This window comes from Silene latifolia, chromosome 11 (genome assembly GCF_048544455.1).
Source record: "Silene latifolia isolate original U9 population chromosome 11, ASM4854445v1, whole genome shotgun sequence".
In the NCBI taxonomy this organism is placed as follows: Eukaryota; Viridiplantae; Streptophyta; class Magnoliopsida; order Caryophyllales; family Caryophyllaceae; genus Silene; species Silene latifolia.
Window position 1 is genome coordinate 55,635,894 of NC_133536.1, and position 17,204 is coordinate 55,653,097.

The window sequence follows — 17,204 nt, forward strand, 5'->3', positions numbered from 1 at the left end:
CACCAACTAATACCTGTCATTCATGTAAACATGAACGCCACAATCAGTGGGGAGTAACTCAAGGTTCTCTCAGCCACAAAATGTCAAAACGAACATAACAAGGAACTAAAACAGGTAAGTCATATAAGACACATACAAAAGATAAGAATATCAAATTTATATGTAAACATGGCAAATAATTGAGATGGAACAAGATAGGCCAACATTAGCATAATAAAGATTCAACTGTTCACGGGAGACCATTAAATAATATGAAAGACGAGAATACGGTCATTTATGCAAAAGTACGCATTTCAAGAAATTACAACATAGATATGAGATTAGAATCCGAATCATGTGAAGCAGTTAAGTAAGGGATCAACCAATGCAAATTACAAGAATAGAAACCGTAGCCATTATTTGGAAAACCAATTAGCAAACATCGCACGGGACGTGGCTACTAATGTCACATTCATACTTATGGCTTGCATCTCACCATAAGAACGGATGGGAACATCAATCCCAACGATCATATCGCAACTAGAGGGCTTATAGCTCACCCCTAGTATCCGATAGGACCAAGACAAACAACACAAGGCATCACTCTTACGTTGAAAGACAAATACCAATAACTATAACCAAGCAAGACCTTTACTACTCATATATCAATATATAATTCCCCTGGTAGGACGACAATGGTACTCCCAAGACTCAGTCCTAGTCTAAATCTGGCCAGACTCTCGGGGCAGAACGGTCCCCGATTCGACATGCGGCAGAACAGTCCGCATCCAAGACTCGATCGACAGAACGGAAGTCGAGAACCCACAATCGGCAGAACAGTCCGAAAGAGGCGGAAAAATATGAGCTAAACCCACAATCGACAGAACAGTCCGAAAGAGGCGTAAAGACAAGTCAAGCAAAATGTATAGCATAAAGGCATTGTCACCAGAATACGGTATGAGGTAACCCGCAATCGGCAGAACAGTCCGAAAGGGGCGGGAAAAACATAAATCAACCAACTCCCGGCAGAACGGCACGAGAGCGGCGTAAACCAATACTTGGCAGAACGGCACAAGTAAGGCGTAAAGATATATCATAAGAATACGACTCAACCAAGCGATACGAATCAACTTGGAAAGAGACTAATAATGTAATGAGCCGATGGTAATCCAAATAAGACATTTCGTGCCAAATTAAATTCATAGACATGAATAGGTCACCCATTTCTTCAATATTTGTCACTTGAATAAAAATGTAAACAAACGGAAATGAACCATTTATAATAAGCACGACAAGCATTCAATTATAAATGACTCAATTGTAAGATAAACCATTTACTACTCATAAGGCATGGATAATTACATTGGACTCATATTAAAATAGAAACGTGTCATTCAAATAAAATATAACGAGCGATAATGTATAATTTACGTCATGTGAGAATTACGGAATGCAAACCAATCCAATACGAGTGACAAAATGAGTCCAATAAATAAATTAAAAGAAATCCAATAATTGAATCATATTAAACCCAACAAACAAGACATGTCAAGCCCAACATATTACTCATGTACAACCCAACCATTAAATCATGTTGAACCCAAACATTTGATCATGTGAGAAAATGTATATAAATAATGAACAATATTTAACGAATTATCCTATATAAAATACGAGACGACGTTTAAGCACCCCAAATGACCCGAAATTGACACCAAAACACCTATAATCGGTGTAGCCCAATATAAAAATGTAATCAACCCCACCAAAATGAACATTTATAACCCAATGCTCATGACTTGATTAGCCCGCACAATAAATTGCAGGGGGTCCAAGGTTTGTGCAAGAATGAGCCCAAAACATGCTACTCCTAAAACTACTCACTAAGTCACAAGAGCAAGAAGAGACTAAGGAGGAGTATACTCCCAACCGTGAGCACAACTCGATAAGGCCGAGTCATGGTCGAGGCCAAACAACCCACAACCATTGCCATGGCTACAGCCACCCATGGTCAGTCTACAGCCACGGCCGAGCACAACCTCTCACGTCACCATAACCGACCTAAAACCAACCCACATACCAGGCCACCCAACACCCGACTAAAACAGACCCGCCCATCCATGACTAGCCTGCAACACGACCCTAAAAACGGAAGCCAAACCAGTCTCTACCACGGTTCTAAACAGAGTCAAGCTACAACCCATACGACCCATCCAAAACCGAGTCTAACCACTCAATTCAGCCACCCAAAATGGACCCAACCAGGCCGTATGTGACCTTGACACCGCCACCTCTTGACTACCTACAACCACCATCCACACCACTTCATATTCCGTCACATACACAGGCAAGTATAAGACGGTCCGAGAGACTATTCTACCCGTCCCCAAAACCGAGTCCGTGCAGTCATTTCATTCGTCTGACCGAGTCAGAAACTGAGTCCCTGCAAACAAAGCTCACGACAGAACACGAGTTCGACACAGCCCACTCCAAACGTAAATTCAAGACGGCATTTACCAAACAATTGAAAGGAAGTGTAAAGAATTGGACTTTATTAAACAAGAGCATGAAAACGACATGTAAGACGGAAATATCGACATTTTGTCGAGTAACCTATCACCGTTACCTCATTGCTCTTCAAATCTCCGTGGAAAACGTCAAAAGAGTGCGAGCCTCCATGCGGGTCTTCGGTTTCTTCAACTAGAAGGAGGAAAACGAAATAAAAGAGCTAAAAATCGGAACCTTTAGGAGGCGGGTAAAACTGAAATCATCACAAAATCGAGTCTTTCTCACCTTGAAAGATGAAGGAGGAAATAAGGAGAAGAATGGTATAAAAACTAAGGGGAATGGTGAAGAAATGAGCCCGAAATCTGGGTTTTAAGGTTTAAAAATGGTGTTTGTACGGTTCTATTGTTTGATGATGATGTTGCAGGTGAAGTTGTTGTTGTTGCTGGTAAACGCAAAAGAAAGGAAAAAGAAGAAAGGAAATGAAGGGAAGGTGGGGACGGGATGTGAGAGTCAAAGTGAGGATTAGAAAAAAATGATTATTTGAATGTGGGACAAAAAGCTAGGTATGTGTTGTCGACCAACGATTGGTCCGACTTAAACTTATCCTTAGAAGAGAATTGTGACGGTCTTATGCTAGACGGATTTTAAGACATAAATTATTATTATTGCGGTCATTATTATTATCTGAACAAAAATGAGAATAAATATATTCTTATAAAAATCATGCCTCAAAACATAATTTAATAATACGTATTTTTATAAAAATGAGTTTTTATATAATAGGTTTATAAAAATCGTATTTGACATAAAATTAATTAAATAGAATAATTCAAAAATACATAACAAAATAGTTAAACGGTTTAATAAATTTTAACTGTCAGAAAAGGAAAATTCGCGGGTGTTACACTTTCTTCTCTAAATGTTTATTTGATTGACATAAGTTTTGCTAGTACTACTTCGTCATTATTAGAAACCAATGGTGGTTTTCGTCATTGTATTTGATACATAGGATGATTAGAATATGACAACTAGCAACAAATGATGTCGAGAAATAGAGTCATTGTGTAATCAATCTAGTTATGGGTTTATAGTTGTACCTTAATTATGACTATTAAGTGCATAAACTCTAAATAAGAATATAATCTTGTTAAGATTCAAAAGGGATTTCACTTTTGTGACCCTATACACCACGATTTGATGTATGGCTAGCCCAATATCAAGGTGATTATATTCTAAACCAAACTAGAATGATATATCATATAGATGATGCAAGACTCAAATTGGTAACCCAAGATTAAACCTTAAATTCTGGAATGATGAACGCAAAAAGTTATCGAGTACTCTTGGAACTATTAGATTGTTAATCTTATGGTATATGCGTATCTTGTATTCAAAGCAAGATGTCTCGTGCTTTTGGTTGAAAAGGAGATCGAGGATGTAAATCATTGATCCAAAATAGGTTGATCATTTTCTTTTACCAACTATTTAAGTTGACACTAATGTGTTCACTTAATAAGGTAAAAAGAGAAATCTTTGAAGAAGTTCAAAGAGTTCTAGGAATCACTATTTAGTCGTGATGGGATTATCAAAGTGAAGACTTTGATATAAGCCAAAGAAAATGTGATATAGTATCACAAGTTAATTTCTTTTAGCGCGCATTATGGGATAAGGTGTGGTTAAATGAAAATATCAAACCTTATTCGATATGGTTTGGACTGTAATCAAGTTACTTTGAGTTACTTGATCCTTTTGGGGATTTTATCGTTTTGTCTAAATTTATTTTTACCACTAAATCTAAATCGATTCATATGAGATATGAAAAAATAAGGTACCATGCTTGTAAGTTTTCACAAGAAACAAATGCTCATTTTTCCTTACAATAATCACGAGTACAACGGGTTTGTGGCTCGTGAAGCTGTCTTTCTAGAATACGAGTTTATTTCTAGAAGACAGTGGGAGAAAATATTCAAGAGCCACAAAAGAATTGTGTCAAAAATTGTATGTCGCAAGAAACTGTATTTTCTTGGCTACATGACGTTGTTTCCTCGAAACCTAGGAGGTTAAATTCATCACTTGTTGAAGATAATGAATTCATGTTACTTTTAAGAAAGTAAAGAGCTTACAACTTACAAAGAAATTGTTTGATTCAAGTTACTTCTGGAAAGTAATGAATATATGACTTACATGAGAGTGTTTAAGTCACAACTCAATACAAGGCTTAGAGCCATGAAAATCCGAAATAGATTCCAAGTGAATTGTTAGATATCAAAGCTCGATTGGTGGAAAAGGTTTTGCACTAGTTGAAATGCTTAAGTCTATTTGGATCTTCTTAGGGATTGTGTTTCATTATGAGATATATAGGGAGTGAATCTAAAACCCACTTCTTCAATTAGAAGGAATGTATTCAATACATGTCTTGAGTTTTGTAGATTCTTGCAATCCTAAGATAATGTGAAACTTAAGAGAGGGTCTTAAGTAGGACATCAATGAGTTGGAATCAATGTTTTGATCATGTTATAAAACTTTTCTCGATAAGTCGAGAAGTTGTGTTTATACATGGAGTTTAGTGGGAGTTACGGTAATTTTAATTAGTCTAATATGTGGATGACATATTGATCATTGGTAATGATTTAAGACTTGGAGAAATATAATACATCTATAATATCTGGATTTATGGAGATAAATCTATATGATGTTAGCATCATATAAGAGTTCTTATGTTGATAAGATTCATGACTAGTTCAATCGAGTTGAACATATTTGATTGATTCCATTTGCTTCCGCTGCCGGATCAATTAAATGAGTAATGATGTATAACACTTCATATACTTTGAGTATGATGAATTGTTTCAAATCGAATTTAAGTAATAGTTACCTAGTAGCCATATAGATTATCCTTAAGTGCTTGAGGAAGCATTAAGGATGTAAAGTTAAGTGTTTTTGATGCAATTCACAAATTTGTGTAAGGGCTTACACTAATGACTGTTGAGATTGTATAAGGTTTCGGAGAAAAACCGTATTCAAAACACCTAAAGATGGTTAAGGAACCATTGTGGCTATGTTATTTAAAGAAATGGATTTGTTAGAATCGTTCTAGGCAATAAAGAACAATGAGAGATGCTTACAACGAAAATTGAGTACACTTGCAATCATGAGATGTGCGAGAGGGATGGGTCCCGCACACTGTGAAAATAGTGGGAGCTGTTCTATGACTAGAGAGCTTATGTCTAAATTGGATCTAGACACGTACTCAGAAAGTTTTGTAATGCAAATGTATACATTACAAAGGAAAACGAGTATGTAGTAAGGTTAAGTAAGGTATAAGAAGTTGATAAAACCTACTAACCAAAGCCTTCTTATAGGCTTAACATGATGAGTCATGCCATTTCAATTGGATTGAAATGAACAACTACATACATGATCAAATTAGATTATAAGAATATGAAGTAGTAATCAGGTATTGACTATTTATATGTGATAATCACATTTGTCGTTCGAGTTTTTATCTAAAAACTCCTTTTATACTTTGTTACATCCAAACGGGTTGTGGAGACAATATTGAACCCCGCTAAAGTGAACCCGGATTAACATGGTATTCTCCCATAGTCACTTGTATGGGGTGACGTCTCGAAGTGACTAGAGTGTGATGCGATTCATGGAAAGTTCAAGTGACATAGAGTCATGTGAGATGACTAGTCGATCACATAGGCAGACTGTTAGGAACACTTTGTCGGGCCTTATGACCGCTTATAGAGTTCTGGCAAATTTATATAGCCTGGTCGTGGCAAGAACTACTATAGTATTCTAATGAGTCGATTCTTTTGACTAAAAACTGTTCGCCCAAGGTGGCACAATTTCAGAGTAACTTTGATTTATGATCCTACGACCTTCGTAAATGGGGTTAAAGGGATTATTTTGGGTTATGATGAGCTGTGGCTAGTCGAAGGGAATAGTGCGATAGGAATTGTCCACACCTTTGTCAGGGTTAAAACAATATCTCAGGGCAACTCGAGGAGCAATGAACTGGAAATGCGTGGCCACGCTCGGAAGGTATCTATGGCAGATAATTCCGGTCAATCAGTTGTTCTCCAAATCGAGGAAACCACTCTCGATATGATCACTTGCAAGTACGACCCGAAAGACACCTTGCATTGAGTGAGAGATAGTAATAAGACAAGAGAATTGGTGACGCACACTTGTCGAGGACAAGTGGGAGATTGTTGGAGTAAGTGTCCCCGACAATAATGCAATCACAATTGTCGATCATGATGATCACATGTTTAAATCTCATATTAAGAATACATGAGGGAAAGTAATACTTCTTAGTCAACTGGTCCACACATATCGGTAATGATTGGCTGACTAAAGTTTGACATTACTGTCCTGCGACGGTGGTGACCAGTTGATCCCGTAAGGTCATACCTATAGGGTAATGCTCTTAATTGATTATTTAATTAATCGTATACTGATACTGGTTAATTAAATTCCTTAAAATTGACGAGTGATTTTGTGAGTAAAATTACGTGTCTTATTGTAATTTGATTAAATAAGATCCGGTCTAAGTAATCGAATTGTTTTTTTACTTAGATTAATTTATTGTTTATGAAACAATTAAAAATAGAATGAATAATTTATTATAAATACAAGTTGTTGTAGTTTATAATTATAAGACCCACTTTGGTACAAGTAATTATGAATTACTAATTATTTTTGTATGTGATATATTTAATTATATGATGATTTTTAATATGTTAAAAATACATTATAATGTAACATGTCAAGTAACATGTCACATATGTCACAATTGACAAATGATAAAAATAAAATGGACCTCCATTTTATGGGTAGAAACCGGTTTTAGTGGAGGGAGTATTAGGGTTGTGTTTTTATATTTTAAACAATTGGAAACACAATGATAACCTACCTATATGTAGCCATGCAAGCCTACTCTTCTTGGGAAGAAAGTTGGCTTCATGCATTGGCTCCCCACTCCCCTCCTACCCGGTTTCCCAAAGAGAAAATAAAGGGTGTTTTCTCTTATATTATCATTCTATAAGATTGAAAATATACATGTTGTATTTTTCTAGTGTTGCATAAAAAATTACTCTACACTTTGAGAAAGAATAAGAGAGCAAATTCTCACAAAATACCTCCTCTTGACCGAAATTTTCAAGAGCAAAATGCAAATTATTTTGTGTCTATTTTAAGGTAGTTTTTATTAATACTAGTCTCATATTAATTTAAATTATTAAGGGTATTATCTTGGTACAATCCTTGGGGAGAGATTCTATACTTGAATCTTGTTCATCCATAAGGAAAGCTGAAGAACTAAGTAAGGTAGGTGACCTTACTAGTGCCCAAATATCCGAAATATCACATGTAAGGAACCGATTTTCTCCTTACTCTTGTATTTGTTTTGCATGCATAAGATCTTGAATTAATTTTATGACTAAATTAATTATTTACATATTCAATATGTAAACGAATGAGATTAATGAATCCCAACAGCATATAGTTGGATAAGGAGGATTAAGTCAACTTGTAGGTGATGTACAATCTAATTGATTCAGCTCCGGGACCCAAACCTTCCTAGGGATTGTAAGATATACACTAACTCGATCCCATCTTAACAATAATTGCTTGCATCTAGTTGAAAACATGTTTTTATGATCAAATCCCATGAATCCCCTATGAACCCATGACACCCTAGTGCTTTTAATCAATTGTTTACATCTCATTTTAATCATCTTGCTTGTTTGCTTACATTGTTATTTAGTTTAGTGATCTTCTTATCTCAACCCAAATTGTGACACCCTTAGACACCACTACTTGCAATCGAAAATCCTACATCAATACCCGTCCCTTGGGATCCGACCTTTACTTACCTCTTTACTAATAGTAGAGTAGTTTGTAAAGTTATAAATATTGTTTTGGTCTAGGTGCTCCTAACGACAAGTAACCGAAAAACATAGTCCGACCAGTTCATTTAATTGATTTTGGTCCACTGGTATTTTACAATTAGACAAATTTTATTGTTTGTTTGTCAAATTTCACTTCTTTTTGACATTAAAATCATTCGATACAATAAATAATCCTAGCATTGATACACTAGCATTTCTATTCCTCAGCTCTATCAAGTATGGTACAAGGGTGTGACAGTAAAGTTATGAGTTATGACTGATATTATTAACAATGAATAAGTTATGAGTCTTATCGCTATGACATTTGCAAATTAAATGTACAAAGTTTGCAGGCTAGCAATCTTGTATGACATGTCGCAACAAACATTTGCTTAGGCATCTTATGTTTTTGATATAAAGATCATCTTTCAAACTTTCAACCTTTGCAACACATTGGCTACTGTGTGTGTGCTGCTGGTGAAATGTTGTTGGCTTGATTGCTGCTGCTGGAGTGACTCCAGTGATAAAAGCAAAAGGCTACGGTTTACTCTATAACCGTGGCCATTTATACTCATTAAAGAATGAAATAAAAGCTTATCGGAAATCCCCATTCATTTTTCCTTTTCCAACCTTGTCACTCTCACACACTCTCAACCCTAACGTCCTCACCATTGAATAATTTGTTTTAAGGGTGTTATTTGTGGTTTGCGAATGATATGATTGTTTTCAACAAACCTTTGAATAATTTTGAAGTCACAACCAGCTGCAAAATTGATCATTCCTTTGCATTCGGTAAGATTTTCATTTCCGAACCTGCGGATTTGTATCTTTCAAAGTTGTCTGCTTTAATCCTAATAATTGCTCTTTTTTTGAATTCGACTGTAGGCTTGAAGCTATAGCTCTCTCCCTCAAACGTTACACTAAATCACGACCATATTTCGACAACGGTTTATATTATTTATTGACATAAAGGTGACTACTTTAATTTATTCAACAACTTAGCTATGGCACATCATTGGACGTCTTGGTTGCTGTAATTCACTAAATATGCAGGTAATAGTTCTATTCCAGATGTAGAAATCCATCTCTTGAGGTAATAGTGTAATACTATTGAACTTTAATTTGGGGTTCTGAAAACTAAGGTGGAAATCCACGGATTTCAGAAAAGTTGAGCATTTAGGAAAGACGAATATTTTTTTTTGCATGCCATGTACTATTCCTTTATGCGTTAACATCATTGGCGCGGGCTTGGGAGTTCACCGAACTCTAGATCAATTTTGACAGAGCTGATCTCGAGGTTTCTACAAATTGTCTTAGACCATCTACTGCCGCGTGTGAGACCTGGTCGACCAGCAGTGTTGGTCATCTCCACTCCCTCAAAACCATTCCAAAATATTCATGAGGGGTATACTCATCTTATGTAATTTTCATTGCTTCTAATGCTTGTCATTGTGAACATCTCACAGGAGTCATTTAATAATTTAATTATCATATTGGAATGTATAGGTACTTGATCAATCCGAACATGGAAATAGTAAGATGTTTTGGGACGAAATACAGTGCTGAAGAGCTGAAGAGAAGTGCTCGTTAATTGATGCATGTGCCGAGTATTATATGCACCTCAAAGGCTCAAAGTAAGACACTGAGACGTAATAGGCAGTTATTGTATATCATATCCATTGATTGGATGATTTTGAAGTTGTTGGCGAATCTGATCTAACATATCATGCATTTAAATCCCATAGTAATCAGTGAACTTGAACTTCCCCATACAAAATCGAACACTAAAATTGGCTTGATGAAAATGTTTTTTTTTTTGTATCAGCCTTAATGAAAATATTTTTTGTATCAGCCTTGATGAAAATATTGCTTGATGTGTGATGATAAGAGGTGACAAGGCTAAAGTGAAGATCAAGGAGTACGAGTTGCTAAGGAAGAATTTCAGTGACACTGGCTGCCTTTGGATTCAATTATCAATATGGCAAGGATACTCTTATGGATAAGTATGGATTTGAAAGTGGAGTCGTTGATGAAACATTGTTTTATATTTTTGTTGATAGGTTAGTTGGTTAAAGATCTTTAGGTAATTGACTTGGAATAATCGGTTTGTAAAAAGATATTTGTTGTTAATTATCAAATCATCTTGCGTTTGTGGTTTTCAGATTGTGAGTTTCATATAATTTCAGCAGCAAATTTTTATATAAAAAAGCATTAATAAATTGCGTCGGTTCTTGAAAGAAATGATGCAAATGAGAAAAATGAATTGGCCCTAAAACAAAATATCAATTGCATCAGTTATGATAACAAATGACGCAAAAAATAAAGAAAAAGCATCGGTTCTATAAAGAACTGATGCAAATGTTGAAGCATTTGCGTCGGTTGTACATACAATTGCGTCAGTTTTTAAAACATAACTGACGCAAACAGTTCTTTTTTTACGTCGGTTTTTAAATACAACTGACGCAAATGGTGAACTTTTTGCGTCAGTTCCACAACTGACGCATAGCAAATACGACCCCTCGATATACGTCAGGCCTAAACTGACGCAAAAGGCCCTCTACAACTGACGCAATAGGGGTTTTTTTTTCCATTAGTGACTTTTCGTATTCAGAATATGGTAACAAGTTGGATTCCCATATTTTGCCCGTGAATACAAGTGTATCCAAGTCCGGCTCCACCTCTTCAATGTACGCTGCTACTGCTCTGCCTCCTGGTTACTCTGCCTCCTGATCTGCTTTCCTGGCTCAGCCCATATCCAAAGTTTGGGCCTAACAGTTTGCCCCCAATTTTTCGCGAAAATCACTTCTTGATAATTGAGCGGGAAATTGCAATGTACCGTTGAATAAATTTCCGCATACTCTTTCCAATTCACATTTTAAATCCTCCAACTACTTTCCCCTATTTAATCTCACTCGTCTCCCCTCTCTCTCCCTCATCAATCATTTCACCTCCTCAAAACTCTCAAAACCTCGATTTCCCAAATCCGTCTCCCCATCTTCTTCTCGCCGTCAACGCCGCCTTCTCTTTTCGTCTTCCACGTACTTTTACTTCTCTTTTTTCTTCATTTTACTATGGCAAAAACATGTTTCGCAACTTCTTCGTCCGCCACCATCGATCTCGTCGAGGATGACGTCTTCCCCTCCCAAGGCATCCTCAAAAAACCACACTTTTTTGACTCTACCCTGACCCAAAATGACATCCCCAGAATAAAATCTCTTCTATCTCTCCTGGGTCTAGGTGACGATGTGGTGATTCACATCCCTGGCCCTGGTCAGAAAGCTGACGCCTCACGTGAGGGGTGGATCTGCTTGTAAACGTACCCTTTCGTCCTTGGTCTCAAATTTTTATTTTATCTGTTTGAACTCTTTGCCCTATGGTCCAAATCGCTCCATATGCATGGAGGTTCCTCATATCCACTGTCACCCTTAACAATAGTCTGGATGCTGAGATCGGGCTATCAAATCTGGCCCACAGGTTTGAGTGTCGGTCACTTAGGAACGGCCAATACACTTTTAGGGCCATGGAGAAGACTGAAAACTTCCTTCAGTCTGCAGCCAAAAGCAAAGACAATGGTTGGTATGAGGGGTTCTTTTACATCAAGCTTGATTCCATCCCTCTACATGCCGACTACCTCTTGGAACACTTGATCCTGGCTAAGAGTAAGTATGCTTGCATTTTTTTTTTTTTTTTTTCTGATTTCTTCTGCTACTCACCTTTCTTACCCTGTGATTCGCTGCAGAACTCAACAACCCTGAAAAGTCTGAGGACGAGGACACCTCTGTTGCCAAGCTCTTCTCTATCCCTGAAGAACAAAGGACGTTCCCTGCTCTGCTCTCTGGCCTTGACAATTATGATGCTGAAGAGACCACGTCTTCTGGTAAGCACTTGTTTCTGACTCTTGCTTGTCTCTGCAGCTATTTACTTCGAATACCCATATCTATGCTCTGGTGTTTTTGTAGGAAGCACACGCCCTACTGCCTCTGAGATCCTGATGCGTCAGGCAAGGAAAAGGACTGCTGAGTCCACACCCTCACCTGCCTCCTCTAAAAGGAGGTCTGCTGCTAGACCTACTCCTGAGCCTATTGAGGTCACTCCCATATCCCTTGCTCCTGGTTCTCCAACTCGTGCTGATGATCAGTTAATTCGTCTTCCTGCTGGCTTTGGGGATGCTGAACGTGTCAGCTACTGGCCCTAATTGAAGCGGCTCTTGACACCAACCTGCACCCAAATGTTTGATGAGACTGATCCCCAGGAGATGATTGACCTGGCTGCTGAACAATGCTTCCTTGTAAATCTGCTTTCTGCTGCCCATGTCTCTTGTTTCAAATATCCCAACTTTCTTTCTGACTGATGGTCTCCTCATGTGCTCCAGGCTCTCCAATCATCTCTTTACCTCCGCAAGATGCTGAAAAGAGCCAAGACTGAATGCTTGGCGTCTGTGGGGAAGAACAAGGAGCTCACGGCCACATGTGCTAAACTGAGGGAGCAACTCTATGAGGCCAAGAGGGAGAAGGAGGCAGCCAAGGACTAGCTTGCTAGGACGCAGGAGGCTAGCCATGTTCTGACCACTGGGCTGACAAAAGCTGAGGCCCGTGCTGAAGAGATGGCTGAGCTGGCCAAATATGTCGGAGCCTACACCACCTTTAATGGGAGGATTGATTGCTTCCGAGCTTACACCGAAGGGAGGCACACTTCCTGGAAATTGGAGGAGGAGCAGGCGGAATTTGCCCGTGCTTTCTCCAATGGTATGGATTTGAGTGCTCTTTTTCCTGCCGATGCTGAGGTTGCCAATCCGGAACCTGAATTTCTTGCCATGGACATCTCTGAAACTATCTCTGGAGCCAATGTTGTAGAGGTGATCCTGGCGGAGGAGGCTGTTGGTGATGCTGCTATGGTTCCTGAAGCTGTTCAGGTACCTGCGTTAGAGGAGCAGACAGAACATGGGGAGCAAGGCAACGGTCAGAGTGCTGCTGTGGAGAGGATTGACCTCTCTTAAAAGTTTCTTAATCATATTTTCTGGGGACTTGGCTTTGTGTGGTGCAAGTTTTGTAATTATACTTTTGAACTCTTTTTTTCTTAATGTTTGTTTATGCCTGCTTGTGTGCAGGCTTGAAACTGTTGTGGCACATGCTATGGGTAGCATGTGTCCTTATTTTGAATTGCCCTCGGGCCTAGTTTTTTTTTTTTTGATAAAATGTAAGTATATATATATATATATAAAAAGTAACCATACAATAAGGCTAGAACCAATGCCAGTCCAACATATCAGCCCTATATCACATCTAACGGCCCGACCAGACAAGCCCAATAATAAGCTAACAACCATCAGACATAAACCAAACAAAATCAGATAGGATGGAAAAAAAAAACAAAATAGGCAAGAACCCTAGATCGTCTTCATCAATCACTCCCTTTTTCGTTCTATTCAATCTCCACCAACAAATCCATAAATCAGATCGCCCAAAAGATCACATCCCTTTTCTCAGTAGTTCTTGAATCCAGTCTTCGTCTCTCCTATGCAACTTCCTTCGATCCAACCCACGAAATCGCATTTTCAACTCTTCCATTATCATCCGAGCTAGCTTGTTTGGACGAATAAGAGTGAAATCATACATGCTACGATTTTGTTGATGCCAAATGTTATAGATGCAAGCATTGATAGCAGCATCAAGGGTCCCTTTATGGACCTGAGAGCCAGATCTCCCTAGGCGCCCGTTTAGTAAGTCGCTCACCGGAAAAGTCATCCCCATCCAAGCTCCCATACAAGTAATGAGGCTTTTGCTGTAGGAGCATTCAAAAAATAGATGCTCCAAGGTTTATTCCTCTATTCCACAGATACAACATGTATTGTCTTCGCTGATTCCCAATCTATGTATTTTACTCTTTGTGTTCATATTTCCATGATAGTAAATCCAGGCAATAAATCCGTGTTTTGGAATAGTCTAAGCATTCCAAACACAAACAGACAAAGGGACATCAGGGGATTTGTTACAAATTAGCTCATATCCCTTAGATATAGTATATCCATTACCACTCGGGGCCCAGTTAAGCTGCTGATTTGCTTGATGGAACACCTCTTTAACCTGGTAGATTTTCCTCCAGTACCACGATGAATTAGTACTAGGGAGTAATCCTGCCAGGGTGACCCCTTTAGATAGATATTGCTAACCCATTTGACCCATAGTAGGTCTGGTTTGGTGTAAATCCACCAGACCAGCTTGCCTACTACAGCTCCTCGGGCCTAGTTCTCAGCCCCTTTTGCTATGATGTGTTTTTTGTGTCTGGGGCTTAGTTCCGACTTTTGATTGTCCAGGAGGCTGACCTGGTTCCAGGTACATAACCTCTGCCCCTGGTGGCAGATGCTTGATAACATATTTTACCCATGACGTAAAATATCTTATCAATAGGATAGCTAGTTAAATCGTACATCTTATTGTCCTTTTCCGGTTAATAAGGAATGTTGCGTTCCTTGTGGTTCCAGCGTTTGTAGTTTCGTACATGCACCTATGTCTATGGCCCCAGGATTTTAGTACCCACATCGTAGCTACGGTTTTATCTGGGATTAATGATGAGATACAGGTGGTCTTAGTATCGCTGTGCTCTGCTAACTCCATCATACCGTATGCCCTCCATGTGGCTGACTTAGCAACGTCTCGTAGCCCACATGGCAGGGGCTAGACCCTTAAAGTTTACTCTGTCTGACAAGTAACAAACATTAGTACTCAAAGCCTTTCTTCCTAGAAGCGTAAAATTCCAAAGTAGTACAAATTACCTGGTGTTATCTCATGGTGTTCCAAGGCAATAGCTGGATCCAGGAAGCCACAACATGAAAAGTAAAAAAATAAACCATAACCTAAAGCATATATTACCCCTACCCCCTTTTTTTTGATTTTTTTTTGCTTTATGGACTGTTGAAAGGTCCTCTTTACACTAAGGTTTCAGCACTTTGTCAGACAAAGTACTGTTTTAGATGGCGAATGTTCCAGGGTTTGTTCAGGATCTGACCTTGCATGGTCATCAACCTGTATGCCCTATTTTTAACAATGCTCTCGACCTGATATGGTCCTTCCCATTTGTAAGCAAACTTGCCTGCCTTGTGATTTCTGGTATTCTCAAATACTCTTCTGAGTACCATATCCCCTACCGCAAGGGTCCTCACATTGACATTTTTGTTATACGTTTTGGCTATAGATTGCTTGTATGATGCCATGCGTATGTAAGCACTTTCTCTTAGCTCGTCAACTGTGTCCAGGCTTCTGGCCATTTCGATTTGATTCTGCTCTGCTGTTTGACAGCCATACTTATGCGTTGGTACCAGAACTTTTGATGGTATCATTGTTTCTGCCCCAAATACCTGGTTGAATGGCGTATGTCCTGTTGCCACCTTTGGTGTCGTCCTGTCTGACCAAAGCACTAGTGGCAATTCGTCTGCCTATTAACCCCCTAGCTTCTTTAGCCGCTTCCTGAGGTTCTCCACAATGATTTTTGATACTGTCGTTTCGTACCAAAAATAAATACCTAAGTACAACTAACAGAAGTCAGTGGTAAGTAGGGTCGATCTCCACAGGGAGGCGGTGTACTATCTATTTGTCTATTTATCTGTCTAAATGTCACAATTGGGGGTTTTGATTGATTTAACTAAACTAGAGATTAAGGCGAGGGAAATGAATAAGAGAATTAACAGTAAGAGAAAGGAAGTATGCTAGGAGTCGGTCTACCGTGGCAGCTATCAGATCTTATACTATCGGGAATACTAAAGCGATTAGACTATTGATAAGAAGAGCTATGGTCGTCACCTTTCGGTCCTTAAACCGCCCTAGAGCGTAAATGACTTAACTTTCGCCCTCACTGCAATACCCTATTGTAATTAAGCAAGCCTTCCTTTCCAATCTTTCGATCTAGGTCGGGGTTAACTAGAATTATGGTCTCCTGCATGCATTCATTCGAAGGATAACGAGTTAAATTGCCTAATACAATTCCTATTGCAAGTCTAACCTATTCAAGTCAGTTAAAACATCGCTACCACGGCTTCCCTAATCCTAACATACTACGGAATTTAGCTAGACATAATTAAAGGGAAACAAGAATAATAGAAACAAGAACAAAAAATAAACATTAAAAAGAAAGAGAAAAGGGAGAGAAACAATTCTTTGAATTAAACAAATCCAGGAAATGAAAGAACAAAAAGTAACGAGTGTAAAAGTGTGATCTCAGAGAGAAGAGAAGAAAAGTAAAGTGTGAGAGAGATCTATAATGACAAACTGACTTCCTATTTATAAGAAAATAGGATTAGGATTAAACCTAATGACGGAATTAGAGCTAAAAAGCCCAACCCGTAGCAAAGTCCACTCGATCGACCACTTAAATCACTCGATCGAGTGAACTTCACTCAGAAACAGCTCGATCGACCTAGAATAGTGCTCGATCGAGTAAGGGCATAAAGAGAACTGGTCGATCGACCATATAACTGCTCGATCGACTGATTATTCAACCTAAAACCACTCGATCGAGTAGAAAACTACTCGATCAGGTGGATCTTGACTTCAGCAGCTTATAATTCTCGCTAGTTTGACTTTGACTTGTCCTTTTAGCGCCCGAAACACCTTCACGCATCCCAAGACAGCAACATTTCCCGCTCCAAATCATCTCTCCCTCCAAATGCATGCAAAATGGACGGTAAATGGCTTGATTTCACTCCTTTCGGGTCCATACCTGCAAATAAGACATAATAACCCAAAGTAGCATATTCGGGGCATTTCGTAGCATAAAACCACGATAAAAGCATAGAAATACGTGCATAAAATAGGCTAAAAAGAC

At 38.6% G+C, this 17,204-nt stretch overlaps 1 long non-coding RNA gene across 5 annotated transcripts in view; it reads left to right on the forward strand.

The window, feature by feature from the left end:
• Positions 1-9,057, forward strand: part of LOC141614867 (uncharacterized) — a 30,969-nt gene extending 21,912 nt beyond the window's left edge. For 3 of the 5 annotated variants that reach the window (XR_012529424.1, XR_012529427.1, XR_012529426.1), the window contains one exon: positions 8,734-8,888. This is a non-coding gene — a long non-coding RNA (uncharacterized LOC141614867). Of the gene's footprint in view, positions 1-8,733 lie in introns of all 5 variants that reach the window. The other 2 variants (XR_012529428.1, XR_012529425.1) reach the window with 2 other exon arrangements.
• Positions 9,058-17,204: the final 8,147 nt, after the last annotated feature.